At 29.7% G+C, this 13666-nt stretch overlaps 1 protein-coding gene across 1 annotated transcript in view; it reads left to right on the forward strand.

Annotated features, from left to right (window-relative positions):
- Positions 1–13666, forward strand: part of LOC124427932 (tyrosine-protein kinase-like otk) — a 76429-nt gene that overhangs the window by 51666 nt on the left and 11097 nt on the right. The gene's annotated exons all lie outside the window — the stretch shown is intronic.

Raw genomic sequence — 13666 nt, forward strand, 5'->3', positions numbered from 1 at the left:
AAAGAGGAAGAAAAACTTCGTTCTTCAAAAAGATTTCTATTTGAGAAACATTTTTTATTTTTTTTTTTATTTTTTCTTTGTAAATTCTGATCTTCATCGAATAAATTTGTAAATTTTCTTTTGTTTATTTATTTATTTTTTTCGTATATCTTCTTGCGAACTTTTTATATCATGATTAATTTGTGATCAATGCAAAAATCGATTGTTCGATATTAGGTACTTTTTTTTTTTTTTTTTTTTTTAATTGATTTCTTATTCGACATAATTCATATTTATTATTAGAAATTATTAGAAATTAATTATTAGTTAATTTATTATTTTATTTCTGAAAGTTTCTTTTCTCTCTTTTCTTTCTTTTTTTTTTTCAAACACTATACGGTTGATAGAGATCACCGGATTTCTTTTTCTTTTTTTTTTTTTTTCTATAATTTTGAGATCTTTTTATATTTAATTTGACACATAATTTACGTGATATTTCATAATTTCCATATTGAACTTCTATATGTTCGAAAATAATAATAAGAATTGTTAATTTGATTAAATTATGATTCATTTTTATTCTTTATTTACTCTTTTACAAATACTGTACGATTAATATAAAATCTATCGACCGACGATCTCTTTTCTTTTTCTTATTTTTCTTTTTTCTTTTTATAACTTCGAGATCTTTTTACTTTTAATTCGACACAATTGAGATTGAAACATTATCGAATTTCTTTCGAACTAAAGTGATCAATTTTAATAAATGAAATTGATTATTAAATCGTAGGCCACGTAAAAAAAAATTATTTTCTCATCCCTTTCCTTTCTTTTTTAGAAATACTACACATACGATTAATGAAAGATCGATCTATCAATTATTGTCACGCATTAGATTTTTATCGTTCTAAAAATTGACATAATTTACTTGATTTGAAGATAAATAAAAGTATTAAATAATTATTAAATCATAATCATGCATATATATATACATACATACATACATACATATATATACATATAATCGAAAGTAAAATAGTTCTTATTTGAAGAACGGATTCAAGGTTGGAAACTCCGGAAGTGAAGTTGCTCTCTCTCCTTCTTTCTCTCTCTCTCTCTCTCCTTCTTTCTCTCACTCTCTCTCTCTCTCTCTCTCTCTCTCTCTCTCTCTCTCTCTCTTTCTCTCATCCTTTTTTCTTAGGTCACACGAAACTTATGCGAAAGTTAATCTCGTCTTGTGAGCTTGTAGGACCTGGTAGAAACGAAAGAGAAACGGGTAAAAGGAGTAGGATGGTCGTGTACGATGATAATAATAAACGTTTCTCTCTCTCTCTCTCTCTCTCTCTCTCTCCCTCCCTCTCCCCTCCCTCTTACTCACTCACTCACTCTTCGCTCCATCTTCCTCAACTTCAATCCTTCTTTCTCGCAGCATATGCGGGACCGTGGCGGTGCCTTTGATCTCTCGCTTCGTTTGTGCATTTAAACACGGCTTTCCGAGTAGTAGAGAGGAGCCTCTGAGAGAGAGAGACAGAGAGAGAGAGGGGGGGAGAGAAGATGAGAGCGAGAAAAGCGACTCGAGTGGTCGGGCAAAATCTCGTACAGACCTCAGAGACGCAAAGTGAGTTTCACGATTACAAACGAGCCCTCCTTCTTACTCTTTACCACCCCTTCGACTTGTCCACCTATTCTCTCTCTCTCTCTCTCTCTCTCTCTCTCTCTCTCTCTCTCTCTCTCTCTCTCTCTCTCACACACATATACACCCTTCCACATTTTCTGTACTTTGTCACTCTTTATTGCCGGCACCGTAACAGAACCCTTCGAATATCCGCTTTTTCGAGGATAACTTCTCAGGATTAATGCTCTTTAATGGACTCAATGCTTTGGAAATATTCAACGTAGGTTCAATTTCATTCCCTTTCTCCAAAATGTAACTTTGAAAAGTTTGTCGAAATAATAATCGTACAATTATGGTAGAAATTGGATAGAAGTTAATCTAAGTATGTATATTAAGTGAGTAGTTGGTTCTTAATGAAATCTTATGAATTAACAAGTTTTTTATTGTTGTACTTCAGAAATAAAAGTAGATTATGTTATGTAAAGTTTGTATAGATTATGTAATGTAAGTTTTTTCTTTTTTCTACTTCTTTTTTTTTATTATTTTCTTCTTTCGTATTTGTCCGATATATCTAAAAACAAAAACAAAAAACTTAGAATGTCTTCAAGGAAAAGACTGAATTTACCAAAAAAAATTTGTTTATAAATTTGTTTGATACGAATAGTTATATCATATGATGCCAATTATTTTTGCAAGTTAAATAGTGGAGAAAATTTCAAAACTAAATTCATTTTTTTTTTTTTTTTTTTTTTTTTTTTTAATGGAATTACATATTTTTCTTTTCATAGTTCCATAACACTTGTTGAAACGAATTCAACGACATAATATATGAAATCATTTATTATTGACATATATATATATATATATATATATATATATATATATAAAATGTTATAAATTATATTTTAATTTTGTGAATTTGTTATCATGTACCGCTGATTATCCTCTGTTAAGTTACATGTTGTAAATAAAGTACGAACTTCTCACAGAACAAATTTTGTTTACCTGATTCAATAATTGAATAATTTGAGAAGCATATAGGAAGATAAGAAGTTCATAAATTTCATAATGGTATTATATTCTATTACATTATAATATATAATATTACATTGTATTATATTATTGCGTAATTTATATCATAGAATAAGTATTTGTATAATTATCAAATATAATGGGTTTACTATATATTACTCATAAAAATGAAAATAACAATGTTTATCGTGAAAAAATATTCCAAATATTCTCCATTCCATATTATCATTATTATCATTATCCAAATTGTTAGATTTTTTATGTCAAATTAAAAAGTGGCAAGTAAAATTATAACAATTCCTCTCGTATCACGTAATTCGGATACAAAATTCAATTAGCAGAAAAAAAATTTACATTTTCTCCAGAATTAGTAAATTCGAATAAGTTAACATAACTTATCAAGAGGTAGTATGATTTTCCATCATGATAGAAAACTCATTTTGCGAGAAAAATATTTTCATTTTCTCAAAAAGTCGAAATTTCGAGAAGGTTAACATAACGCACCAAGAGGTAGCATGATTTCGGATCACGTGATCATGATAGAAAATTCGTTTTGGGAGAAGAAAAGTTTTTATTTTCTCAGAAATATGAAATTTCGAACGGGTCAACATAATATATAAAGAAGTGTCATAATTTCACATTGTGTTACTATGATAGGAAACTCGCTTAGCTAAAAAAAAATTTTCATTTTCAGCCATATTCGAAATTTCGAGAAGGTTAACATAACGTACCAAGAGGTAGCATGATTTCGGATCACGTGATCATGATAGAAAATTCGTTTTGGGAGAAGAAAAGTTTTTATTTTCTCAGAAATATGAAATTTCGAACGGGTCAACATAATATATAAAGAAGTGTCATAATTTCACATTATGTTACTATGATAGGAAACTCGCTTAGCTAAAAAAAAATTTTCATTTTCAGCCATATTCGAAATTTCGAGAAGGTTAACATAACGTACCAAGAGGTAGCATGATTTCGGATCACGTGATCATGATAGAAAATTCGTTTTGGGAGAAGAAAAGTTTTTATTTTCTCAGAAATATGAAATTTCGAACGGGTCAACATAATATATAAAGAAGTGTCATAATTTCACATTGTGTTACTATGATAGGAAACTCGCTTAGCTAAAAAAAAATTTTCATTTTCAGCCATATTCGAAATTTCGAGAAGGTTAACATAACGTACCAAGAGGTAGCATGATTTCGGATCACGTGATCATGATAGAAAATTCGTTTTGGGAGAAGAAAAGTTTTTATTTTCTCAGAAATATGAAATTTCGAACGGGTCAACATAATATATAAAGAAGTGTCATAATTTCACATTATGTTACTATGATAGGAAACTCGCTTAGCTAAAAAAAAATTTTCATTTTCAGCCATATTCGAAATTTCGAGAAGGTTAACATAACGTACCAAGAGGTAGCATGATTTCGGATCACGTGATCATGATAGAAAATTCGTTTTGGGAGAAGAAAAGTTTTTATTTTCTCAGAAATATGAAATTTCGAACGGGTCAACATAATATATAAAGAAGTGTCATAATTTCACATTGTGTTACTATGATAGGAAACTCGCTTAGCTAAAAAAAAATTTTCATTTTCAGCCATATTCGAAATTTCGAGAAGGTTAACATAACGTACCAAGAGGTAGCATGATTTCGGATCACGTGATCATGATAGAAAATTCGTTTTGGGAGAAGAAAGGTTTTTATTTTCTCAGAAATATGAAATTTCGAACGGGTCAACATAATATATAAAGAAGTGTCATAATTTCACATTGTGTTACTATGATAGGAAACTCGCTTAGCTAAAAAAAAATTTTCATTTTCAGCCATATTCGAAATTTCGAGAAGGTTAACATAACGTACCAAGAGGTAGCATGATTTCGGATCACGTGATCATGATAGAAAATTCGTTTTGGGAGAAGAAAAGTTTTTATTTTCTCAGAAATATGAAATTTCGAACGGGTCAACATAATATATAAAGAAGTGTCATAATTTCACATTATGTTACTATGATAGGAAACTCGCTTAGCTAAAAAAAAATTTTCATTTTCAGCCATATTCGAAATTTCGAGAAGGTTAACATAACGTACCAAGAGGTAGCATGATTTCGGATCACGTGATCATGATAGAAAATTCGTTTTGGGAGAAGAAAAGTTTTTATTTTCTCAGAAATATGAAATTTCGAACGGGTCAACATAATATATAAAGAAGTGTCATAATTTCACATTGTGTTACTATGATAGGAAACTCGCTTAGCTAAAAAAAAATTTTCATTTTCAGCCATATTCGAAATTTCGAGAAGGTTAACATAACGTACCAAGAGGTAGCATGATTTCGGATCACGTGATCATGATAGAAAATTCGTTTTGGGAGAAGAAAGGTTTTTATTTTCTCAGAAATATGAAATTCCGAACGGGTCAACATAATATATAAAGAAGTGTCATAATTTCACATTGTGTTACTATGATAGGAAACTCGCTTAGCTAAAAAAAAATTTTCATTTTCAGCCATATTCGAAATTTCGAGAAGGTTAACATAACGTACCAAGAGGTAGCATGATTTCGGATCACGTGATCATGATGGAAAATTCGATTTGGGAGAAGAAAAGTTTTTTTTCTCAGAAGTATGAAATTTCGAACTGGTCAACATAATATATAAAGAGGTGGCATTATTTCATATTGTGTTACTATGACAGGAAACTCGCTTAGCTAAAAAAAAATTTTCATTTTCAGCCATATTCGAAATTTCGAGAAGGTTAACATAACGTACCAAGAGGCAGCATGATTTCGGATCACGTGATCATGATAGAAAATTCGTTTTGGGAGAAGAAAAGTTTTTTTTTCTCAGAAGTATGAAATTTCGAACTGGTCAACATAATATATAAAGAGGTGGCATTATTTCATATTGTATTACTATGATAGGAAACTCGCTTAGCTAAAAAAAAATTTTTATTTTCAGCCATATTCGAAATTTCGAGAAGATTAACATAACGTACCAAGAGATAGCATGATTTGTCATCCTGTGATTATAATATAAAACTCCATTTGCAAGAAAAAATTTTCGTTGTCTCAAAAATTCGAAATTTCGAGAAGGTTAATATAACGTACCAGGAGGTAGCATGATTTCGCATTATCTGGTTATTATGGAAAACTGGATTTGTTGAGAATAATGTTTATTTTCACAAAAATTCAATATTTCAAATAGATTAAGACAACGTACTAAGAGGTAACATAATTTGCCATCCTGTGATTATAATATAAAACTCCATTTGCAAGAAAAAAAATTTTTATTGTCTCAAAAAGTCGAAATTTTGAGAAGGTTAACATAACGCACCAAGAGGTAGCATGATTTCGGATCATGTGATCATGATAGAAAATTCGTTTTGGGAGAAGAAAAGTTTTCATTTTCATATATATATATATTTTGTTTTTGAACACGAATTTTTTTTCAATACGTTTTCTTATAGAATTGTTTTGTGTGTGTGTGTGTGTGTGTGTGTGTGTGTGTGTGTACACATACGTATATAATGCTAGTGATATATAAATGTGTTAAAGAATACTCGAGAAGGATAAATGACTCACGAGACGTCGTTAGCCGAATTAATCTCGAAAGTGATTCTCCCTTCTCCTCGGACGATCAATCGTGTTGGTATTTGAATGAGCTTTACTGAGTTGGGATTAAGTTTTGTATGTGTGTATCTTTTAGACGAAGCTCTTTTTTTTCTTTTTTTTTCTCTCTTCGTTATTCGTCACGTCGAAAGCTACCTTACTCTAGGCAAACGATAAAAAGCCGATGATGGCAACAGCTTACCATTGGGTAAAAGTAAAAGGATTGGACGGTTATGGCGGAGGGGCAGTCAGCCGTTAATAATGCTACCTCAGGGAAACTACGTGTAATCAGTAATCGTCATCGTCGTCGTCGTCGTCGTCGTCGTCGCTGACATCCTCGATGTCGTCGTCATCGTCGTCGTCGTCGTCGTCGTCGTCGCTGTCGCCATTTCACGGATAACCAGACATCCATGTAAAGTAAATTCTCATCGCATTCGTTTCGTTCTTTCTCTCTTTCTCTCTCTTTCTCTCTCTCTCGTGCATTTTTACTCTTTCTCTTTCTATCTCTATCTATCTTTTTCTCTTCTTCTCCTCGGCCTTTCAAAACGGATCTACTGAATCGATGTGCGAGGCTGTTTCCGCGTGAATTCAGTACTCCTCGTCGTGGATTCGTCTGAAAGGAGGATTGGAAAAAAATGAGAGAAGGAGTGAAAGAGATAGAGATAGAGAGAGAGAGAGAGAGAGAGAGAGAGAGAGAGAGAGAGAGAGAGAGAGAGAGAGATGCTTGGGAAGAGAGTTTCCCGATACATCGTCTGTAATTAACGAGACTCTTCTCTACTCTCTTCTTCTACTTCTTCTTTTTCTTCTTCTTATTTTTCGTCTTATATCTCGTCGTCGTCCTCTTTTGTTGTTTTCTTTTTATGATCGACCTCATTATTGGATAAAACGATTCATCTAATTATATGTATATTTTCTTTATTAACGATAAATTTACAAATCAATAGAAATTGATTCGTTTCAAGAGACATTATAAAAATTGTCTAGTATAAGTATTATCGAACGTTTTTATCTTTTTCTTTCTTTCTTTTATATACATATATCAATTTTACAAATCTTTTTCTTTTTTACTTTCTTTTGTTTTGTTTGTGTTATTATTTATATATATATATAACAACTAATTATATGTATACTTATATATAATATTTAATTAAATGTACACTTTTCTATTAACGATAAATGTATAAATCAGTGAAAATAATTGTTTTCAAGAATTTGTATAAAAATTGTCTGCTTATAAATATTATTGGACGTTTTTCCTAAAAGATTTTTTTTTTTTTTTTTTTTTTTCTAAAAATTTTATTTTCTATTATATACGTATAATCAAAAATATATCCTTTTCTTTTTGACTCTTCTTTGGTTTTGTTTTTTTTCCCTAAGATACATATATGCTAATATACCGGAATAATTGTCGTTAATACAAGTGTTAATTTAATTCGATTGTATATTTTTTTTGGTTAAATAAAATTTGTATTTTTAAATAAAATTCATTTGGCGAAAGATTAGACTTCAAAATTGTGCATGATTGATTCTTATTTTTCGTTCTGTCTTACTTTTTTTTTTTATTCAATTGATGAAATAAAAAATTTATTTATTAGTTCGTGATTGAAGAAGATAAGTGAGAAAAGGAAGAAGCTTTTTTTCTCATCGTCGAATTAACGAACGAAACCTCATGTTATCGTTATGTGTCACTTCTATCTTCCCAAACTTATCCGATGACAAGTTCTTAACCTTCCTCTCGCGTGTCTTTTTACCGACCAGGGTATCGAGTTTTGTATTCTTTTTAAGGAACACGAAAATCTATATGTACATATTATAAGCTGAGGGATAACTTACGAAATAAAAAGAAAAAAAAAAAGAAAAAAAAAAATAGAAGAAAATAAAATAAATTAAAAAGTCTTGAAATGAAACGCGAGACAGGAAAAAAATTCGACCATGAATTATAAAAAAAAAGTAAAGAATATCTGTGAAGATAATTTACTACTATATTATAAAAAATAAAATAAATAAATTTTTGAAAATTATTTAATAATAAAATTAGGCATCTTTATAAAATGAAGAGAAAAGAACAGTAAAAATGTATTAGGTAAAATATAATAGAAAATGCTTATAAATGATTAAAGAGAAAATGTTACATATAAAGTAATAATACAAATTATGTATAATATTGTATAGAATAATGCATGAAAATATATAATATAGATGAAGAATATATAATAACGAAAATAGTGTAAAATAAAATAAAAAACGCCTGAAAGAATGATTGAAAATATTATATACAATTAAATAAACAATATTAATATTATATAAGAAAGAAAATATTATATAAGAAAGATATAATATAAATTATATAGAAAATAAAATTTTCGAAAATTATGTAAAAAATGATATTAAGCATCTCTCTCTCTCTCTCTCTCTCTCTATATATATATATATATATATATATATATATATAAAACAACAATAACAAAAATTATGTAAAATATAATAGAATATGTTTAATAACGATAAAGTAAAAAATTATGTAAAAACTAAAAACAAATAGTATCTAAAAGCAGTAATAGATATTAAATAAAATAAAATGAAGAATGTTTGAATAGAGAAAGAGAAATAAAAAAATAAACCAAATACCATTTGGCGAAGACAATAATATAAATTTATGTTGACTAAAGTGGAGAGTTAGAAACAAAAGATTATATAAAATAAAATAAAATGATAGAATAGAATAATAACTGTGGAAACAAGAGAAGGGTAACAAAAAATTATATAAAATAAAATACAAAATGTGTCCACAAAAGCAATAAAGGAAGCAAACAAAAGAACGAATGAACAAACAAAAAGAAAGGAAAGAAAAAAATTAATGAAATCTCGTGAGAAATCTTGCTAAAGACACGAAGGAAAAATAATAGACGTAAAAAAAAAAAAAGGAGAGAAGTCACCAAGCGAGAACGCATTTTTCTTTTTATATATATATATATATATATTTGTTCTTTTTCTTTTTTCTTTTTTTTTTTTTTAAGGACTTATAAAGCGAACTTCCGTCTAGACTAGCAACCCTGTCGAGAGAGGGAGAGAGAGAGAAAGATTCCCCAGGTTGGACAAACGAAACGTACGGATGGACGATTGCAAGAAGGGTTGGAAAAGAGTATAGTAGGAGTAGTTGTAGATGAGAGGAGAAGAGAGGAAAAGAGAGAAAAGGATTTTGTGCTACTCCGTGTACCATGTGCCCCAGGATCTTTTATTTAGTTCGATTAAATCCGTCGCGAACCCGTCCGTTTGGTTTTATTCCCATTTCCAGATTCTCTCTTCTCGATCACGTTCAAGCAAAAAGACAGAACGACGAAATCGAGCTGACATTCTCAGGCATCAGTCCTGATTCTTTCTTTCTATCACTATCTTTCTCTCTCTCTCTCTCTCTCTCTCTCTCTGTCTCTCTCTTTCTCTCTTTCTCTCTTCTTTTTCATTCATTTCTTTTTCTTAGTTTTACTCCACCTCGACTTTCGTCTGCAGGTCTCCTGTTTTTCGCGTCTACCAAAAATCGTTTTACCTCGAACATCACCTCATTAACACGTGGAATTAGACAAGGGTCATAGAAATTTTTTCTTTTTTTTTTTCTTCCGTAGTCCCATCCCACTCCGTCCCAATTTGTATTTCTAGCTTCTTTTGCAGAATATATATATTCAATTTTCAATTTTTTTTTTTTTTAATATTTAAAAAGATATTGAAAAAGATATTTTGAAACATATTTTTAATATGTTCAATTATTAATAAATTTAAATGAAAAAATTATAATGATAATATTATAGTAATAATATTTTATAATAACAATATTTTATTATTATAATTATTATTATTATTATTATTATTATTATTATTATTATTATTATTATTATTATTATTATTATTATTATTATTATTATTGAAGTTATAAAATTAAGTTTTCAATATTTCAATTCATTTATTCAAAGTATATCGTAGTGTTAAGTTGCGTGAAACCGAAAACTACTTCAATCAGAAATTCTCATGTGTTCGATTACAATAACTATATCGGGAACTATATCAGTTCTTATTGACTCGAACCGTGAATTCGGAATTTAGTATATTTCTCTTTCGCATTTGAACTTGACCTTATACAGTTATACAGTTTCGATCACTTGAAATTTTTTTCTTTGATGCTTTGTATCATACGAAAAAAAAAAAAAGAAAAGAAAAAATGTCGGAGAAAGAAATTATTTCTTGTCCAATAAGAATATAATATTTTGATTAATATATATATATATATATAAATTTGTTTAAGTTTGTCGATGTTTCTTTTTTCGTTTACCTTTTTTATACAGATTTATTTTATGGCAATATTGTCGTTAAATCAATTCGTAAAAAAGTTAATCTATTGTAAAGAGCATATGTTCTGTTCTGCTCTTCCATTACTGTATATATATAACATTGTATACTTACTATTAAAAATATTATTATTACATTATATATAATCAAATAAATAATACCTATAATTTATATATATATATATATGTAAAGAAAGTATACTTTCTCCAGGTAGATTTGTCACGCGTCTCATGGCCCGCCTTTCTTTTGTTTTTGTTATTTACAAATTCTTTTGTTACCTACAAATCGAGCCGTTAAGATTTGGGGAGAGAAACTGGCAGTAAGAAATAGAACGTAGACGAGAGAAGTAGTACGAGAGTAAAATATAAAATTTAACAGAGTGAACAATAAACGTGAATTGTCGTTTCTTTGTTCACAGAGAAACATATTTTCGTTTGTCACTTCACCCTAATTAAAACGAGTTAAAATAAAAAAATTAAGATATTATAAAACGACAATTCAGATCAGATCTGAATCACTTGGATAATACAAAAAGAACAAAGATAAAAAAAACTAATAGAAAAATATAATTTTATATTTGCAAAAAACAAATATGATGTAGGCACCGTTTCGGACTACGAAGCGCGAATAGACTTACTGGTTGATAAATACTGCAGTAAGAGACCATATAGGTGCACTATAGAAGATAAAAAAAAAATAGAAAATCAAGTAGCAAAACTATTAGAAAATAAATTGATCGAAGAATCTTATAGTCCGTTTGCAGCACCAGTAACTCTGGCATTCAAGAAAGATGAGAACAAACGATCACGATTGTGTATAGATTTTCGTGAATTAAACAAGATAGTTACCACAAGCTCAACCATTTCCATTAATAGAAGATTTAATATTAAAAGCAAGAAACTGTAAATACTTCACCACATTAGATATAAATTCCGCTTTCTGGTCAATTCCATTACGTATTGAAGATAGACAAAAAACTGGATTCGTTACACAAGAGGGACACTTCCAATGGTCATGTCTACCGTTCGGACTAAAAACATCACCAGCCATTTTCCAGAGAATATTATCGAATATTCTAAGAAAGCACAAACTGAAAGATTTTTCAGAGAATTACATAGACGACATATTAATTTTTTCAGTATCATTTGAAGAACACATAGAACACATAGAACACATAGAAAGAGTAATGAAGGCAATAGTAAACGAAGGTTTCAGACTAAAATTTAAAAAATGTACATTTGCAACAGAATCAGTGAAATATCTCGGACACATAATAGAGCACAATACAGTAAGACCAGTAAAGGATAATCTAATTTCAATACGAAATTTTCCTACTCCAAAAACTCAAAAGAACATTAGACAATTTCTTGGAAAAATAAACTTTTATCACGAATACATACCGAAAAGCTCAATACTACTAGACCCATTACATAGACTGTTAAAGAAAAATGAAAAGTTCATATGGTCCGAAGAGTGTGAGAAATCCTTCAAAGGTATAAAAAATCTACTATGCTCTCAATCAGTGTTGCAAATATTTGACAGGAATTTACCAATAAGAATTTACACGGATGCATCACTGGAAGGCATTGGTGCGATATTTAAGCAAGTACAGAGTGATGGTAAAGAAAAGCCAGTAGCATACTTTTCGAAAAAGTTAAATGATTCACAAAAGAGAAAAAAGGCAATTTACTTAGAATGCCTGGCAATCAAGGAAGCGGTAAAATATTGGCAACATTGGTTGATCGGAAGAAAATTCACGATATTCACAGACCATAAACCATTAGATGCTATGAACATAAAAGCTAGAACAGATGAAGAACTTGAAGAATTAACGTACTATTTGTCACAATATGACTTTCAAATAAAATATATTCCGGGAAAAGATAACGCTGAAGCAGATAGTCTAAGCAGAAATCCAGTACTGGAATCATCCGAAAATACGGAAGAAATACTAAGAATAATCAACCTAATAAAAATAAAAGAAATAAAAACAGATCAAAAAGAAAATATAACATTGCAAAAAACCAAATCAAAACTAATAGAAAAAGACGGGATATTCTATAAAAAAATTAGAAACAAAGAAAAAATAATCTTATCTACAGAACTAAGCTTAAAATTAATTAAAGAAATACATTCTGAATGGTGTCATATAGGCATTAAACAAATGATAAGCAGGATATCTCCTTATTACACAGCTAAAAGAATAACGGCAAATATAAAAAAAGTTTGCCAAAACTGCGAAATATGCATTAAGAACAAATCCAGGGGGCAAGGAAAATATGGACGGATGTTACAACTAGGACCGGCAACGAAACCGTTTGAAATCATGTCAATAGATACCATCGGAGGCTTCGGAGGACAAAGATCAACAAAAAGATACCTTCATCTACTGGTGGATCATTTTACAAGATACGCGTTCATGAGAACATCAAAAACCCAGAGTGCAACGGATTTCATCAAGCTGATAAGTGGAATACTAGAAACCGACAAAATAGGAGTGATACTCGCAGATCAATACCCGGGAATAAACTCAAAAGAATTTAGGGAATTTCTCATAAAAAAGGATACGAAACTGATTTTTACGGCTGTCAATGCGCCCTTTTCCAACGGTCTGAACGAGAGACTGAATCAGACATTAGTAAACAAAATAAGATGCAGAATAAACGAGAAAGGAAAAAAAAGAGCTTGGACAACGATCGGTAGAGAATGTTTGGATAAATACAATGAAACAGAGCATACAGTAACCGGCTTCACGCCTAAATATTTGTTAGATGGCACAATCACCAGCATTCTACCCGAAGAGATAAAAAAAAAGAAAAAATGATAAAGAAAATTGAATAAGAGATAAAGAACTAGCCCTAGAAAGAACAAAAAGATCACATGAATATAACAAAAGAATATTTAACAAGAATAGAAAGAATCACAAATTTAACACAGGAGATTTGGTATATATAGAAGATGGCAATAGGTTGAATAGAAAGAAATTAGACGAATTGAGAATTGGCCCTTTCCAAATAATAAAAAAAATTTCAGAGTCTATATACGAAATAAAAACAGGGAAACAGAAACAAGAAACCGGATTCTTCCACAT

The sequence above is a fragment of the Vespa crabro genome, chromosome 11, assembly GCF_910589235.1.
Source record: "Vespa crabro chromosome 11, iyVesCrab1.2, whole genome shotgun sequence".
NCBI classification, from domain to species: Eukaryota; Metazoa; Arthropoda; class Insecta; order Hymenoptera; family Vespidae; genus Vespa; species Vespa crabro.